At 42.3% G+C, this 18,063-nt stretch overlaps 1 long non-coding RNA gene across 2 annotated transcripts in view; it reads left to right on the top strand.

Annotated features, from left to right (window-relative positions):
- The window catches only part of LOC101002034, a 324,709-nt gene that overhangs the window by 287,941 nt on the left and 18,705 nt on the right, over window positions 1-18,063 (top strand). The window lies entirely within an intron of this gene.

Consider the following 18,063-nt stretch of genomic DNA (forward strand, 5'->3'; position numbering starts at 1 on the left):
CCAGGTGTGTCTGGTTTGCAAACTCATGCTCTCCATTATTTCCTCCTGCTTTTTAAAAATAAGAGCTTGGTTCCTTCCCAACCAAGTTTTGGGACAGCTCCATGTGAAGTTACACGGTGTGTAAAAGAACAGTCTGAGCTAGAACCCAGGTCTTTTTCTTCCTCAACCAATATCAACTGATACTCTTTTTTCCCCACTAGTCGCCTCTGGGGAAGCTCCAGCAGATGCCTCAATGTGCCTGTTTCTGGGATAGTACAGGAGCCCATTTTGCACAAGACTAAGAAGTTTTCATTATAGGCCAGGAGCAGTGGTTCACATCTGTAATCCCAGCATTTTGGGAGGCTGAGACAGGTGGATCACTTGAGGTCTGGAGGTCAAGACCAGCCTGGCCAACATGGTGAAACCCCGTCTCTAGTAAAAATCCAAAAAATTACCTGGGGATGGTGGCATGCATGTGTAATCCCAGCTACTGGGGAGGCTGAGGCAGGAGAATCACTTGAACCCAGGAGGCAGAGGTTGTAGTGAGCCAAGATCATGTCACTGCACTCCAGTCTGCATGACAGTGCGAGATCGTGTCTTGAAAAAAAAAAAAAAAAAGATGCTTTTATTACAATTGACACCTATATCTCTATGTCCTTTAATCCCAGGGTTTTCTTAAAACAAACACTTCATTTAAGTGTGTATATTATATACTTATATTTAAAGTGTGTAGTTTGGTAAGTTCTGACATATATCTACACGCATGAAATTAAGGTAATGAACATGCCAATCACCCCCAGAATTTTATTGTGACCCTTTATAATCCCTTCTTTCAGGCTGTCCCTGTTAACCCTCCTGTCCCCCCCATCCCCAAGGCACCAATGATCTGCTTTCTATCATTGTGATATTAGTGATATTAATTGTCACTTCCTAGAATTTTGTATACGAAGAATTAACCATCATATACTCTTTAGCATGTGGCTTCTTTCATTCTGCATAATTATTTTGCAATGCATCCATGTTGTAGCATATACCAATCATTCATTCCTTTTTGTTACTATGTGGTATTCCATTGTATGTATGTACCATGATTTGTAGATCCATTTGTTTGTTGATGGACATATGGATTGTTCCCAGTTCTTGGTTATTTCAAACAAAGTTGCTATGAGCCTTCTTGTACACATTTTTGTTGGACATATGCTTTCATTTGTGAAAACACCCAAAAGTAGAGTGGCTGGATCATGTGGTAGGTGGATGTGTAACTATTTAAGAAGCTGCCAAGCTGTTTTCCAAAGTGGTTGTACCATTTTACATTTCCACTCACAGTGTAGGAGAGTTGTAGTTCCTCCACACCCTTGCCAATGCTGAATATGGTCGGTCAGTCTTTCCCACATTAGCTCTTCTAATAGGTATGTAGTGCAGACTTCTGCAGTTCTTTGTGCAGCTCTTTTCTGTTTGGTTCTGGGTTCTGTGAGCTCCAACTACATTGTTCTACTTGGACTCACCTTCATCTCCCCAACTCAGCCTGCCTGCTGAGCTCTGCCTAGATCCCCCTCCCTGTGTTGAGACCTGGAAAACTTCTCAAAGTGGTCATCTAGCGCAATCATAGGACCCACCTGAGCTAGAACCCCAGCCTTTGCCTCTCCAGTCAATATTCTTTGTATTTCCATACCATGCCTCAGGTATGTGTTATTGTCCTTTGTTGCCTGATGTCAAGTGTTTTCCAAACTATTGTTCATATTTGGTCCTTTTTTTCCTTTTTTTTGTTAAGTGAGAAGGCAGATCTCATCCCTGTTACTCCAACTTGGCCAGAAGTAGAAGTTTCCTTTACTTCCAGGGTTTTCAAATCTCTCAGGCTCTCAGTGGATATGACTCCATGGGTATCCATGACTCACAAAGTTTTAGAGCCCTTTGTATGTAATGAGAGTTCAAAGCTTATACTATAATTATACTCTTAGGATGAAATGTAAGCATCCACCTGTGGGTATGGTAATTCTTGCCCAATCTGGTTTATGAAAACGAACAAATAAACAAACAAACAATAACAACAACCACAACAACAACAAAAAACAAGAAGCGGCTCATGAATTTAACAGAGACAGCTAACACTGATGATTAAGTAAAGCTGTACTGGGTACCACTTTTTTTCCCAGACGTTGTATTAGGCTATGAAGATCTAAACATGAATAATGACTATATTCAGTGAGCTCATAGTCCATTGGCTACAAAAATTCATGGACAAGTAATTACAATCTAGTTTTAGAAGTATAAGGATTTGAGTAGGTGTTAGGGTGGTTCTGTGTCTATGGACTAAGAGCTGAGCAATCTGCTCATGGTGGTCAGTCAGAGACCCTAACTGATGGTGCTGATGATACCTACCTCCCAAAGGCGGCTCCAGAGACCACCCTGATAACTATTCCAGTGACCTAGAAGGAATAGAACATGAAGGAGGTCACCCAAGGGAGGTTTATAAGGGCCAGGCCAGGAGGTGGTGCTTATCTTACCTGCTCCATTCCCACTGGCTAGAGCCCAGCCACGTGACCACACCTAACTACAAGGAAGACTGGGAAATGTAGTCAATCTCTTGCCTGGGAAGAAGAGGAAACAGATTTCAGTAACCTGTTCACAGAGTCTGTCAGATTATGGATTTCTCTAATATCAGTTTGAAATATTTACTTTTTTCTAAGCTATTTGTTGCAGTGACTCTTACTCGCATTTGATGGGGGGGAACCATCACTCACTGTCATGTGCATTTGACATTGCCATGTGGCATTTCTGAACTCAGAGGTGTGAGGAAAGGAGCAAGTGGAGTATAACCCTGTGTCCAGATGAGCAGTGGAAGTAGGAATGTGAGGCACACCTGTTTCCCACCTTTCATGTGGAATTAGCAGCTTGCCACAGAGGAAGAGTGAGGCCCTTTAGTGACATGGCATCGAAGCCGCATCAGGGCAAAGTAACAAAACCAGAGTCCAGAGAGACAGCAGTCCCCAAATCAGCCCTGCGCTTCAGTATATGACAAAGGCAAAGCAGCTATGTGGTTATCCCAAACTCTGACTTTAGGTCACTTTTGGGTCTTGTCCATCTAACATGTCAAACTAACATGTTATAGATGAACTTTGGAGTAAGGTAGACCCGGGTTTGAATTCCAGCTCCCCAATTGCTAAACTTAGGAGGTTACTTGACCTCTCTCTGTATCTTGGTATTATTATTTTTTTGAGACGGAGTCTCACTCTGTCACCCAGGCTGGAATGCAGTGGCACGATCTCGGCTCACTGCAACGTCTGTCTCCTGGGGTTCAAGCGATTCTCCCTGTCTCAGCCTCTGGAGTAGCTGGGTTTACAAGCACTTACCACCAAGCCCAGCTAATTTTTGTATTTTTTAGTAGAGACGGGGTTTCGCCATGTTGGTCAGGCTGGTCTTGAACTCCTGACCTCAGGTGATCTGTCCCCCTTGTCCTCCCAAAGTGTGGGGATTACAGGCGTGAGCCACCGCACCTGGCCTGTATCTTGGTATTCTTATTTGTAAAATGGAGCTAACAAAATGCCTACTCATCACACTGTTGCATGAATGAAATATGTTTATACTTAGAAGATACCCGGTATAGTGCTGGGCACATGCTAAGCATTCACTTCATGACAGCAATTACTGTCAGTAAATTGGGAATTATAATTCCTGTCTTATAGAGGTGTTGTAAGGATCAGTGGGAGAATGTCACAGAGCCTGATCAGAGAGCAGGCATTCAATAAGTAGTTGTAATTATTATGGCAGTATTACCGGCCACATACACCAGCAAGGCCTAAGATGCCCCGGGGGACACTCAGAAAGTAGGACTCAGAGATGGTGTTCACATATGGTATGTTGGTGGCTGATTCATGGTGAGGAGAAGAGAAAACAGTTATTAATACCAAAAGGAAGAAATGAATTAGTGTCTTTCAGTGGTGACTACTACACAGCTGAGGTCCCAGGAGGCCTAGAATGGTCCTAGCCATTTCCTCAATCAAAGTTACTCAGCTTACTATATTTTCAGATTGCCTTCTCAAAGACCAGTGCAGTGGATTTTCTTCTTCATCTTCCCATCAGCTTCCTCCAACTTGTGTTATTCTTCTGGGCCTAGCATCCTGTTACCAGCACTATTGTCACTGAAAGCAGCTCCCTGCATTGTTTGGCTCTTTATCCTCATAAAAACCCTATGCTTGTCGCTCCATATCCAGCTCAAATGCTACTGCCTTTTTGATGTCCTTCTTGGCACTCCTGCTGATAACAGTCCATTGCCATATCCCATGGTGATTTAGACACAGCCTTGTTGTGATACTTACCACCTTATATTAAAGTCATTTGTTTATGTGCCTGTCTCCCCAATAAGCTAGTGGCCCTGCCACTTTAACTGCAGAGTTCCTAGCCCTAGCTTGATGCATTAATGCATTAGGTGCTCACTCACTGTGTATTAAAGATATTTGTGGAATGTTCCCATTGTACCTGGAGCAAGAAGAGAGTGAACCAGAGTGGTCAACACACCATGCGCAGGCAGTATCAGGTCCTCCTACCCTTACCTCCAAAATATACTCTACTCCACTCTCTTCTTCCCGTATGTATCACTGTCATTCTATTTCAATCAATTCATTCTCCATCATCTCACACCTCCACTCATTCTTTTCTCTACAGCAGCCGGACTTAAGTACATTAAGTACATTAAGTACACAGCCAGACATAAGTACACATTATATACTTCTTGAGTTAAACCCTCCAATTGTCAACATATCATATTTGGAATGACATCCCAACATCTTCCTATTTCTCATAACGCTGAGCACTCTCTGACTTTCTGACCTCTCCAGCCACGGAGGTCTCCTTTCCCTTCATCCAACATACCAAGCTCTTTCCTCCCCTTGCTCTTGGCAAGGCTGGCTCCTCCTTGCCATTCAAGTCTCAGCTCAGATGTTGCCTTTTCAGGGACTGTCCTTGACTACCTAATCTAAAGTCATACCACACTTTCTCTATCACCTCACCCTTTTATATTTTTTTTCAGCATTTGACACTATATGAGTTCATCTTGTTCATTTTCCCATTGAGTTGTTTATCACCTGTCTCCTCCACTTGAATCAAAGTTCATTCTGCAAGAGACTTTATTTTAATCATAGTTGTATTGCCATGAGTGTCTAGAACAATGTCTGGTGCACAGTATATATTGAGTTATTGTCGGTACTTTTCTAAGGATTTTATCATTCTACATTTCTTTACATTGGGTTCTCGGGTAAAACTATGTCTTAGGGGCTCAAAGGCTGAGTAGATGCTAGGCTTCCAAGCCAAAATGCAGAGTATCAAATCTGTTGATGCAAGAGTTATTTTTTGAATTATCAACAGCGTTAAGTCTCATAAAAATAGTGCACGAATAAACAAGCAATAACTACACCAGACAAATGTTCTAATCTTGTACGAGTTGTGTTCTAGCAGAAAATGTCTCCTTCAATGTACTGAGAATAAATTTTTCCCTGAACACTGGTCTTCAGGGAGAATTTGCAGACAGCAAACTAGTAAAGAGACAAAACCAGTGTGGCAGCTTGACTCTGTGGTTATGTTTCAACAGAGTGAGAAGTGAGGCTCATTGGTGCACTGAAACTGACTCATTGGCTCATAAGAACCAATTATGCTCACATCTTCCCAGCTCCTCACGTTGCTAACATGAAATGAACATGGTGAAAGTGTTTATGCCCTGGAAATTGGCACTGTTACAAATCAGGGCTTTGAAGAAATTGTATGTGTGTGTGTGTGTGTGTGTGTTTCAAGTGCTGTTTCACTAGTACACAATTTCAAATCTTCATTGTGTTTTGGCCCTGGGGAATGGGAAAGAATGAGGGGGCAGTGGATGGCTGGGCAGGACTCAGGATTTCTAGGTGCTGTGGTGACTGGCAATATTAGCTAAAGTGCTGTATACACACACATAAGCACCTATGCACCTATTACCTAAGAGTAATTGCAGCATTTTACTCTGAAGCAAATGCTTGACTGTCATTCTGATTAAGCCACTAAGAGGTTGTTTCTGCAGAGGCAGGCTGGGTGACAGTTCTGTAGGGCTTATAAAGAAATGAAGCTTAGAGTTTTTCAAGGAGTTGGTAATCCCTCTGGCTCCAGGATGATTTTTTTTCCCCCGCTTCAGACCCAGAAAATAGAGGTTTGACAATTTTTATCCCTGTGATTGTGACAGATTGTAGTAGAAAAAGCACTGGAATGGGAGTCAGGCATCCTACAAAACACCTGGATGACATTGGACAAGTCAGTTAATTTTTCTTAGCCTCTTCTTTAGTATCTATAAAATAGAAAACATGATCTGACCTGAGAATTCATTGAATAAAGATGAAAATTTTGCAAACGGGCATGGAGCCCATTGGGGTGCCCATACACATGAAGAGATGAAATAGTGAGGGGTGGGACTGAGACTCCTAGAGAGTGTAAGAGAGAAGCTGAGGGAAAGCCTTTGAGGAAGCTGGAACATGGACAGATATCAAACTGGTCTCTATAAATCTTGGTGAAGTCTCTGATAGATGACAGGCTTATCAAACAAGTTAATTCCTGCTATTTGTTGCTATAAAATAAACTACCCCAACCTTTGTGGTATAAAACAACACCCATATATTATGCTCACAGATTCTTCAGGATTCCATGGATTTGGACAAAGCACAGCAAGAATAGCCTGTCTGTGCCGCATGCTATCTGGGGCCTCAGCTAGGAAGACTTGAATGGCTGGGGATTGTTCAAATAACTGAGGGGTGGAATTTCTCTACTAGATTAACTGGAAGCCAGAAATCAACTGGAATGGGCTACCAGGTACCTACAGATGGCCCTTAGATGTGACTTGGGCATTTGATGGGGCCGGGGGGAAACCATCAAATGCTTGCTTCAAGCATGGTGGCTTCAAGATGGTCATACTTCCCACATGTCTGTTTAGAGCTCCAAGATGAAGTGTTCCAGTAAACGGGACAGAAGAACATGACCTTTTATCACCTAGCTTTAAAAGTCGCACAGTGTCTTTTATATTCTACGCTACTAGTCAAAGCTATCCTAAACCTGCCCAGAGTCAAGGAGAGGGAATATAGACTCCACTTTTCCATGGGAAGAGAGTTTAAGAATTTGCAGCCATTGTTTTAAAATCAATGAGCTAAAAAAGTATTCTTGAAACAATAGGATTATAAAAGTAAGTTGTGTGCAAAAAGCAGTAATAAAAATATTGACAATGATAGCTCACACTGTAGTGCTTATGTATGCCAGGCACTGTTTTATATACTTTAATTTACCCAATCCTCATAGTAATCCTAAAAGATAGAAGCATGGAGAGGTGAAGTCACTTGGTCAAACTCACACTGCGAGTGACTGACAGAGTAGGAATAGTAGCAACTAACGTGTATCAGGCACTTACCATGTGCAGGCACTCTGCCACACACTTTTTATGGATTGTCTTACTTAATTCTCAAAAGAATCCCATAACATAGATATATTATTTCTACTACCTTATGGGTGAGAAAACTGAGGCCCAGTGAGTTTAAATCATACAGTTAGGAAGAATTTAGTTCTCAACTCTGCCTTCCCCCAAAGCCTTGTGCTCAGCATGTATGCAATGTAAGAACCCACAAAGGAGAGCAAGTGAAGGGCCTGGGAGCAATGCTGCTGGGGCTGCTGGTGGAGCGGGGTTTATACACAGGAGTTCAGTGCTTTGATGGAAATGAAGGAGGAGAGTATTCTGAGATGAGATGATAATAACTGTATGTCTCTGAGTGTGTGTTGTGTGTGTGAAAAAGAAAGCTCAACTCAATGCAGCACATGTTGATGATACTCATCTGGTGTGTCCATCCTTGTTCCAGTCTCCATGACGAAGGCAGAGGAGCATCGTCCAGGAGAGAACTGACCTGCACCTACTCATCCCTTCCCAGGGCTCAGCATGTTTGTATTTCTGTATATTCTCCTGTGGAATCTTCTAGAGTCTCAAGGTTTGGTTATTAGCATCTTAATTTTACAGACAAGGAAATGGAAGCCTGGAGATGTGAGATGAGCAATATGAAGTTAATATGAAGTCACTCAATATGAAGATCAGAGCTCAGGCAAGAGAGACCTTGGTCGTTGTGACACTCCAGCCCCCTCATGAGATCCAAAGAGATGAGATAACTTGCTCCAAGCTTTCACAGACAGAGGTGGAGTATGCACCAGAACCTAGGTTTCTTGATTCCAGCTGTTCATTCATCTCACTCATCATTCCAAACACATCTAGATTGCAACCTGCTTTTGGAAGCCTTCTCACCCCTCGATTGACTGGAGAAGTTAAACATTTCTATAACAGGGAAGCATCTTCCAAGCTCTTATTGTTACTCTTATTACCCTCTATTGCCATGTATTTCTTATTCTTCTGTGGCAATGAGGACAGGGGATGAGTAGCTGCAGGTCAAGTCTCCTCTGGACAATGCTCCTCTGCCTTCTTCATGGGGACTAGAACCAGGATGGACACACAAACTGAGCATCATAAACACTTACTTGATTGAGATGAGCTTTCTTTTAAACACTGCATCCCAACATCTCCACAGAACCCAAGAACAGAAGGTGCTTAGCACATATTGGCTAAATGAATGATAGGATGAATCCATGAGTAAACAGAGTAGGGTAAACAAATCTGGTCGAACAAAAGGGAATCGAGGGGGTCATCTTTGAAATATGACTCAGAGTCAGGGAGGCAGAGAAGAGCAAGAACATTCCCAATGGGGACCAATTCAGGAGCAAAGTCCAAAGGTCACGTGGGGCTCCTGATAAAGGCATCCTAGAACAAGACTGCAGCCGTTTGCATCTTAGTTTGAAACGAGGCCGGAGATGGAAGCAGGAAGTCACGGTGGGTCTGGGAAATGTCAGATAGCATGGGCACTGTTCTTGTATCTGGAGCTGCTGTTGGTTTAGGCTTCCTCTTTGATTTGGAAGTCGCCATGCTGAATCATGCCTCAGTCACTGGCAGTCTGGATTCCCCTTCATAAGCACTGGTATTCTAGAAACCCCCACTCTTTCAAGGCAGACACCTCAGCTGCCATTCCCTGCTTAATTAAGGGAGTGAGTCAGGGTGGTGGCTTAAGACACAATTTCCACTGTTCTCCAGGCTCCCTTCCTCTTCTCTCCCTCTGATGTTATTTCAAGCACATAAACTCACAAGACTTTGTGAGGAGTGGAAAGAATGTGGACTCTGAGCTACCAGACCTCCTGGGAAATCCCAGCTCTGTAGTTCACTTGCTATGGGACCCTGAGCAGAGACCACATCTACTCTGGGTCTCAGTTTCCTCAACATAATGTAGGATTGTTGTGAGAATGGATTGGTGTTAAACATAAAGGACTTTGCAGAAAATTTGGGGTACGGTGATGTGCAGTAAGGACCAAGAGTGCCTTTGGTTTGAGTCTGTGTGCCCACGTTCTCACCCTTCAAGATGTAGATGGCAGGGCCATTTCGATAGAGGTCTCCAGCAGGATTCTGGGAATAGTTTTCTCCTTCCTTCTTTCTGATTGGCCATTGTGGATCATTCCTGCAAAATTACTTTCTGTGGTTCTCCAGGGCTGGAGGGCATAGCTCAACTGCTCTTGAAACTAAACCCTTTCACAACCTCCTGGGCAGCTGCCAGACCCTGGTGCTAGCAGGGCCATATGGGCCAGGTTTCTGCTTTGAGGATTTTACTGAATTGTCCAAACACAGTCTCAGGTCTTTTCTCTTATCAACTCTTTGGTGACGTGAACAGGCACCAGAGTAAGGTCCCTTTACCTGAATGCTCCTGCTCAGAGTTGGTGAAGCTGTGGAATTTGTTTTTGCTTCCTGACTTTTGGATGGGCCTTCAGACTCGGCTGAAGGACTCGCCGACCGGAGGCCCCCAGATTCTTGTGTGGAGTGCCTACTCTTCCTTCCTCACTCCATTCCTCACCTAATGTAATCTCCTTGGGTTCAGACAAGTGCTAGTGGTTTCCTGCCTCTGGTACATCCAGCCTGCCCCAGACTGGGCATGCACTGAGTGTGCGCACTCTTTTTATGAGTATCCTTTGCTCAATCCATTCAAAACTGTCCTGTTTTGTACCTCCACCAAAACAGCTATAACACATAGAGCTGAGACACTGAACTGAGAGTCATAAAACTCTCATTCCCAGCCCCACTACTCACCAGTTTTATAATCTTGGGCAAATCACTTATTCTCTCTGAGCCACAAGTGTTCATATTTGGAAGGGTGGGGCTATTGATAATTGCCCTATTTCCCCCACCTACCTCCCCACAGTTCAATTTACTGTGAGAAACAAATGAGATAATGTCTGTGAAAGTACTCTGTAAGCCAGAGCTGTTATTATACAGAGGCGACCTATTATTATTAAGAACTGGTTTTCCTGATTCTTCCAGCTCCCGCATCCTCTCCATCCCCTGAACTGACTTGAGGCTAGAGATCTGTAGAAGCACAACTTTGGGGTCAGAGCCTAGAAATCATTCTGCTTTGCTTATATGAAGGAATCGTCTTAATTCCTCGTATTTAAACATGTGGAACCAAAGAAGAGTTGAAAAAATCTGACACCAAAATCTTTCTTTCTTTGGTTTTTTAAAATCCTAGTGCAAGCTACCATGTTAAGCCCCACACCAAACCCAGACAGAAAACTCTGTTCACGCAGATGCTCTAGGTTTACATCCAGAATGAATGTGCTTGGCCGGCACTGCTTCTAATGGTTTCCCCAATCTGACCACTTTCTGGGTCCCATTGCCACTCTCTTTTTGGGGCCACTACTATTTTCCAGAAGCCTATGCTTCCGGGCTTGCTCCCTTCATCCATTCTTACACCCACGTGAGCTCTCTAAATGCTTGTCTCTTCATATTATTTCTTTGCTTAAGCCTCCACACCATGAGTCCACATTCTCCTCACAGTAAAGTGCACTTGCTGTAAAAGGGGCTCCTGATGAGCTTTCCAGAGTTGCTCCATGACCTCTCACCCCCTTGTGCTTGATCCTTAAGTAGTTCTGCTCACCCAGCACCTTGTTCTTTGTTCTACCTCTTCTTCCTGTAGGGCCCAGCTTAGATATCACCCACTTATGAAGCCTGCTTGAACTCCCCTTGACAAAGTGAGGAGCCCTGCAAATTGCTTCTATAGCATCCCTCTTTTTGCCTATAGTACCCTTCTCATCCTTGATCATGGTCATGTGTTAAAATCTGTCTTCTCCAGGAAGCTGGAAGCTCCATGAGGGTAGACGCTATAATTGTCTTGCTCATTCATTTCATAGTCATGGCATCTAGCCCAGTGCCCAGCCATGAACAAATGAATGGCATAAGTCAATGTTTAAGATTTTTGCTGTGGAAGTCAGGGCACTTAAAAACTTCATGGATAAACACAGATGAACTCATTTTAGAGAAGGATGAACGCGTTATGGAACAAAGTACGCAACGCTTAATTTTCTTCTCCTAAACCTCTCAGCACATGCCAACTAGCTAATGTTGCCTAACATTTATTGAGTGCTTCATTTGTGCTAGGCACGCTAATGAGCATTTTACATAAGTCAACTCCTTCAACCTTCATCGCCATACTCAGAAGTGAGTGTTATTATCCTGCAGCCACCGATGAGACACTGTGGTTCAGAGAGTCTGAATCACTCGCTTAAGGTCACCCAGCCAACAAGTGAAGGATAACTGTTGACTTGAGTCTGTTCTCCTCTGAAATCCATGCTTTTAATCACTGGCCCAAACTGCATGGGCTTTGGCACTAGAAATATATAGGTTTAAGTTCTCAAGAGTTACTAGCTGTGTTCATTGAAATAAGTTAGGTTTCCTTCTTGTGCCTCATTCTTTATTAAAGTGTCTGTGAATGAAGCGAAATAATGTTGTAGAGTGCTCAGTGTTTAGTAGGTTCCCAACTTTCATTGCAAGTCAGTAAGTTAGAGATAGAGCTTAGATGCTTAAAATTCAGGCAGTCCTAAGAATTAAGACTGATTGCTTTCTTCTTTAACATCCCTGTACAGTGGGGAGGTCAGCATATAATTGAGCTTCTTGCATCCTGGGGCATTTATCACTCCTTGAGGCACATTAATCTGTCCTTTGACAATTGAGTCTGTGAGAAAATGCTTTTCATCAGAAGCCTGCTGCCTTCTTGTCCTACTTGCTCAGAGCCTTTGGAGAAAGTCTAGTCACTGTGTCACCAACACCTTCCTGGCCATCTGAGGGCAGCTGTCATGCCACCACTTCAGCCTATGGACTCTCACTTTTCCAGAGAGGAGGATGCCAGTTTTTCCACATTTTTTTTTCTCATGGAATGAGTCTTAAACTCTCATCATCCACCCAATTGCTAGTTTAGAACAAACTCCAGTGTATCAACATTGTCTTAACCTATAATAGATAAGACAAAGACTTAGCAACAAGGATTTTCACTGCAGTATTGATTACCTTGTGAACAAATGTCCAGCAACAGAGAACTGGCTGAGCAGATTACAGCTTATCCATATGAACTAATGGCCATAAAAAATGACTATGGGAATGAACATTTATTGATCTAAAAGATGGTTACAATGTAATAATAAATGTAAAAACCACGTTATAAAATAGAATGTAATGCATGATCTCCAATTTTGAATAATAGCATTCATTTATATATGGAAGATAAATCTGAAAGTGTTTAAAAGAGTAAAAGTGTTTATCTCAGGGTCACAAGATTATGAGGGATTTTCTTGTTCTAAATTTTCTATTAAGGGAGGAAGTAATAACTTGGTGGTTATGAAAATGGACTTCAAAATCGGGTAGACTTGGTTTTAGTCTATTTTCTGCCACTTAGCTTCATCACCTGAGTTTCATAATTTGTAAAGTAAGGCATATAATAGAGTTTGCTTTAGTATTGTGGAGAGATTGGTAAAACTAGCTTTGTTTTTGGAGTGCTTGCTATGGGCTAGGCACTTTGTGAAGCAATTTACATGCTGCTTTTTATCATTATTCCCATTCTCTATATGAGAATGAGGCTCAGAGAGGCTAAGGAACTTGTCCCAGTCCTACATCCAAGGGGATGGTGACTTTCTCTATTCTTGGCACTTGAGTTATTTCAATGTTGTTAAAGTGGAAATCTGTTTTCCTGTCATCCACATCTCCCTGCTGACTCATTCTGGAACCACTTTGACTAAAACCCCCAGATATTTTCATACTGGCCATGTCTCCTCTATTCTCCGGTTGTGCTTTGTCTTATGTTTTTGGACTTAAGTGAACTTATTATTGAGCAGACAGGTGGATGACTATGAGGAAGTCCAAGAATAAGCCTTGTAATTTGTCAGTAAAAAGTTGCTGATTAAATTCTACTATAATTTGGCAGTGAAAGGTGCCAATCATACTGTAGAGCCACAGGAGTAGTAAAATGCAGGAGCTTTGCATTTTCTGTTTTTTGCTCATCTGGAAAGAGTGACACTTCTGATGGAAGAATGAATAGCGGAAGGTGCCAGGATGGATCCAGCAAGGATGTCATTGGCCAGGGCTCCCAGGAGAAGCTGGAGGATGGGGTCCTTGGAACGGAATGTGGGGTACATTTGTGAGAGTGGGAGCCAGATCCCTGGCAGACTACGATTCTAATTCCTGCTCTTACTCACCTGTTATGTGGCCCTGAGCACCTCACTAAATTCTCTGAACTTCATTTTCTTATCCTCAAAATGTGATAGGGACTTGGCTGAGTAGATTTCAGCATATCCATATGAACAAATGCTAGGCAGCCATCAAGAATGACTACAGGAATGAAATTCATTTACTTAAAAAGATGGTTATGATGTACCGGTAAATGCAAAAAGCAGGTTGTAAAATAGAAGGACATATATAGTACTCATTTATAGATGAAAGAAAATCTGAAAATCAGTGGTATAATTTGGATGTTCAGCTTTCTATAGCCAGTAGTACTTTTTTTGTGGGGATTTTAGGAGGATGAAAATGAGATTGTGCAAGGAAATGGCTCAGACAGTGCTGGGACCAGTTTCAGTCTCTCATCTCTTCCCTGTGAGCCCTTCACTCCCTCCTGAGAGACCTGATAAGTGTTGAAGAGCAAGGGAATAAATTCATGTATCAAGAGGCTCCACGACAAAGGTGGGAAAATTACTGTTAGAAGTATAAGGGAGCTGGCCCAAACTCATCCTGTGTTCTCATTTTGATAAACTTATTACTATTTTAAATTTCCAATGTGTTGGCCTAAACTCATCCTATGTTCTCATTTTGATAAATTTATTACTATTTTTAAATTTCCAATGTGTTCACGGTACAAAAAAATCAAACTATACAGGAACACTTAGAGAAAATAGTAAAAATTCATCTTTATGGCTCTTCTAATCTCTTTTGTCTCTCCAAAGGTAATTACAGTGAAGAGTTCTCTGTGTATCTTTCTAGACATTTTATTAGGGATTTGAAACATGGGTGTTCAAATGTACAGACTTCCTCACCAACAGTATGAATGGTCCGTGACTTGAATGTTCATGAAACTTTTGTGATGAAAATAAAATGTTGGCTAGAGAGAACAGTCGAATGGGCTCCACATCTTAATTGTTTTTCCACGACTTTTTGGCCTGGGTTTGATATTAACAAATCCAGATGCCTACCAAATTTAGAAATGGCGGGAATCCTCTTGACATTCTAATATTTCCATATGGCCAAAGATTTTAGCTCTAGTTATTATGTTTCTGCTTTGGAAGCCATGGCCTCAAACCAGATCTCTCTCCTGAAGGATTGCCTCTTTTAGCCAGACTGATCCTTCCCCATTCAAGGAGAAAGGGGACAGGCCCAGGAGGAAATATGTGCCTGAATGACAAATTGCATGAGTCAAAGACATTTATGAAAATGACAAACGCTATTTCAGAGGAGGAAGGTGGTTGCTTCTGCTTTCTTTTTTCTTTTGAGAATGGGTGGAAGGCCTTCAGAGATGGTGCTGAACACAGCACTTTGCAATGAGTAACATTTCAGGGATAATATTAGCATTAATGCTTCCTTTGGTTCCTCAGTTTTGGAGAATATTAGTTACTGGGGCCAATCCAAAGCACTGTGTGGATTACTGAGGCATAGCAAAAGCTACAAGGATTTTCATTGCATAGATTCTTTACCTTCCTGCCTCAAGACATTTAGTGTGATATGAGATTCTAACAAAAGGCAGAGACACAATGCCTTATACTAAGTAGGCACCTAATTGCTATTGATTGATTTATCTCAATTGTCAGCATTCTTACAGAACATTCATTTATTCATCAGCTCATTAATCAAAATGTACTGAGGTAATACTATCTGCCAGGCACTGCGTCCTTTGTATCAGTGTGGGCACAAAAGAGGAAGTGATCAGTTATCCTCAAGGCTGTGGCAGGGACAGGCTTTCAGAGGAGAAGACATCTGAGAAAGGTTTCAAAATAGGAATAGGGATTTGCTAGGCAAATGTTGGGGGAGGGTATTTCATCAACGGGGAACAGAGTTAGCCAATGTAGGAAATATAGGGAGAGGGGCAAGGTTGTGAGGTTGAAAGTCATGGCCCTGACTGATTGACTTGACCAAATATTCATTAGAGAAATATCTCCTTTAACTCAAGTCAAAACTGAGTTCATTCAGTTGTCAATTTACTCAACAAACATTTATTCAACAACTTTGCGCTGCACTAGATGCTAGCAACATAATGCTGACAAGTTTCTAGTGGCAATTTTCCTAAAGGCTCAGTAGACACTATTAGAGCTTAACCTGACAGTGATTACTATTATATTGGACACATGTCAAAGCACACCTCTATTTATGGGACATCTACTGTGGAGAAAACATTCTTCTGCATGTCCTGCACAATGCAAAGGAGAATTTTTTTTTTTTTTTTTTTTTTTTTAGACAGAATCTTTCAGTGACACGATCTCAGCTCACTGCAATCTCTGCCTCCTGGGTTCAAGTGATTCTCCTGCCCCAGCCTCCGAAGTAGGTGGGATTACAGGCACCCGCCACCATGCCCAGCAAATTTTTGTATTTTTAGTAGAGATGTGGTTTTGCCATGTTGGCCAGGCTGGTCTTGAACTCCTGACCTCAGATGATCCGTCCACCTCGGCCTCCTAAAGTGCTGGGATTATAGGTGAGAGCCACTGCGCCTGGCCGCAAAGGAGAATTTGACATACTCTTTTGCTACCTTCTCAAAATACAAATTTAGATTTCAAAGTGACTCATTGTTTTATCTATTGCCATATACTCTGATTAAACTCTGTCTTCTGAGAGATAACTTACAAAGGCCTTTGTAGGAATTATAGTCATGGCTTTAAGTGTAATCTTGGGTTCAACTGTTTTGTCCCACGAGGAAGAAGTGACTTGCCTGATGTTACATGATGAGAGTTATCAGATTGTGAAGGAGAACTAAGGCTGCTGATATATATGACACTACATTGTATTGCCTCCATGAATAAAATATTAATGTCATCCAATCAGTTCGTAACCAAAACTACACTGGGATCGGCTCTGAGCTCACAGTTACTGTGATTGTATCTTCTGTCCCCACCTACCTCTACCGCCTCCCTAATTCTAGAGTTTAAAGGGCAGTAAACTCAATTTTGAACACGTTACCTTTGGACTCCCTCAGTTGACTGTCTGATCTTTTGTGCAGCTGTCACTTTTCCAAAAAGACACACTCAACCTCACTCTAGAATCTTCATTGGACAGCCCTTTCACTTGCTACTCTATGTGTCTTTTTCGGTAGACAAAACCACAAACCCAGATAGGCAATTGGGGATTAAGGGCAACAGTGGTTTGGGATTATTTCGGCTAATTGCTATCCTATGTGAAAGATTGCATCATCTCTGACAGCTGGCATGAGTAATCATCACTGTTTTAGCAGTAAGTTTACACCTTCTGTGTGGTAGGGGCTGCCAATGTTATTTTGACTGGTTTATCATCAGAGTGGTGAATGTGAAAAGCTTTTGTATGTATCCCATTGGTTGTTGTGACAATTAAATACAACAAAGCCATCACATTCTTACTATCTGCCTGTTTATAGTATGCATTTGATTTAGCTTGGCTGTTTTTACTTTTTAGACTGTGTATTTCTGACCCTTGCAAACATCACACCCTGTGCCATTATTTTCTGCTGTTAATGGCAGATTGGCTGTGATGCCTTCCTTTCTTCTGTACTGGGGTGGAGGGTTGATGTGATTTGCATATAGTTACCCAGAATGCTCTGCCAATGATCAGTTCTCTGCTGGCTGGGAGACTGAGCTCGGGAACAAGCTGCAAGGTCGAAATGGGCTTTTGGATATGCTGATTTATGTTCTCATTTATACTCATGTGACAAGGATTGACCCCTGATTGTCTTAGCTGGAGTGGAAAAGGTCCCTGGACAGGGGCAGGATGGGGAATTTGATGTCCATATATATCCACTTTTAGAGTTTTAGAGTTCTTTGGAAATAGGGATTTTTTTTTTGGTCTGTCTCAGACTGCCAAGTAGAAACCCAGAGAAGGAGGAAGTTAATTCACATTCTTACTTTTTTCTAAGGACAAAAAAAAAAAAAAAAAAAATGCACCGACTCATTTTCCATCTCTGCTTGGGTCATCAGTGTGCATTGTGAGCCTGTACAAAGGCCTTGGAGGGGGAATGCTGCCGAGAGCATCACCTTTTGTGTCTTCCTTTATATGAAATGTGCCACTTCCCCACTAACCCCGGCTCTGGGCTCTGCCTCTGCTCTCCTGACGGTGTGTTTATGGTGGATTCAGCATTCTGGGCCACACAGGGAAGCTACGGGGGGTGTCCAAGTTCACACATCCCTGCATTCCAGGCGAATGTTTCTGACATTGAGCAATGGTATGGCTCTGCCAGATTTAGGTCTGTCTGATTGGAATGCAACCCAAAAGGAAAGTCCCGGAATGATTCAAACGCTCACCTCCCCACAACCCCTTCTTTTTTTTTTTTTAATTCCTTTTTAATTCTCCAATGACAAACTCAGCCCAGCACTCTCACTGACCACATGGCACTTGTTGGTGCTGATAAGTGCAACTTCCCAAGAGATAGGAATGCAAATCGTAATATTTTGTTGAGTCATGTGTACTCTGCGGCTCTTTCCCAAACATTGCATCAGACCTGTAATTGGCAGCTCCCA

The sequence above is a fragment of the Papio anubis genome, chromosome 8 (genome assembly GCF_008728515.1).
Source record: "Papio anubis isolate 15944 chromosome 8, Panubis1.0, whole genome shotgun sequence".
NCBI lineage: Eukaryota > Metazoa > Chordata > Mammalia > Primates > Cercopithecidae > Papio > Papio anubis.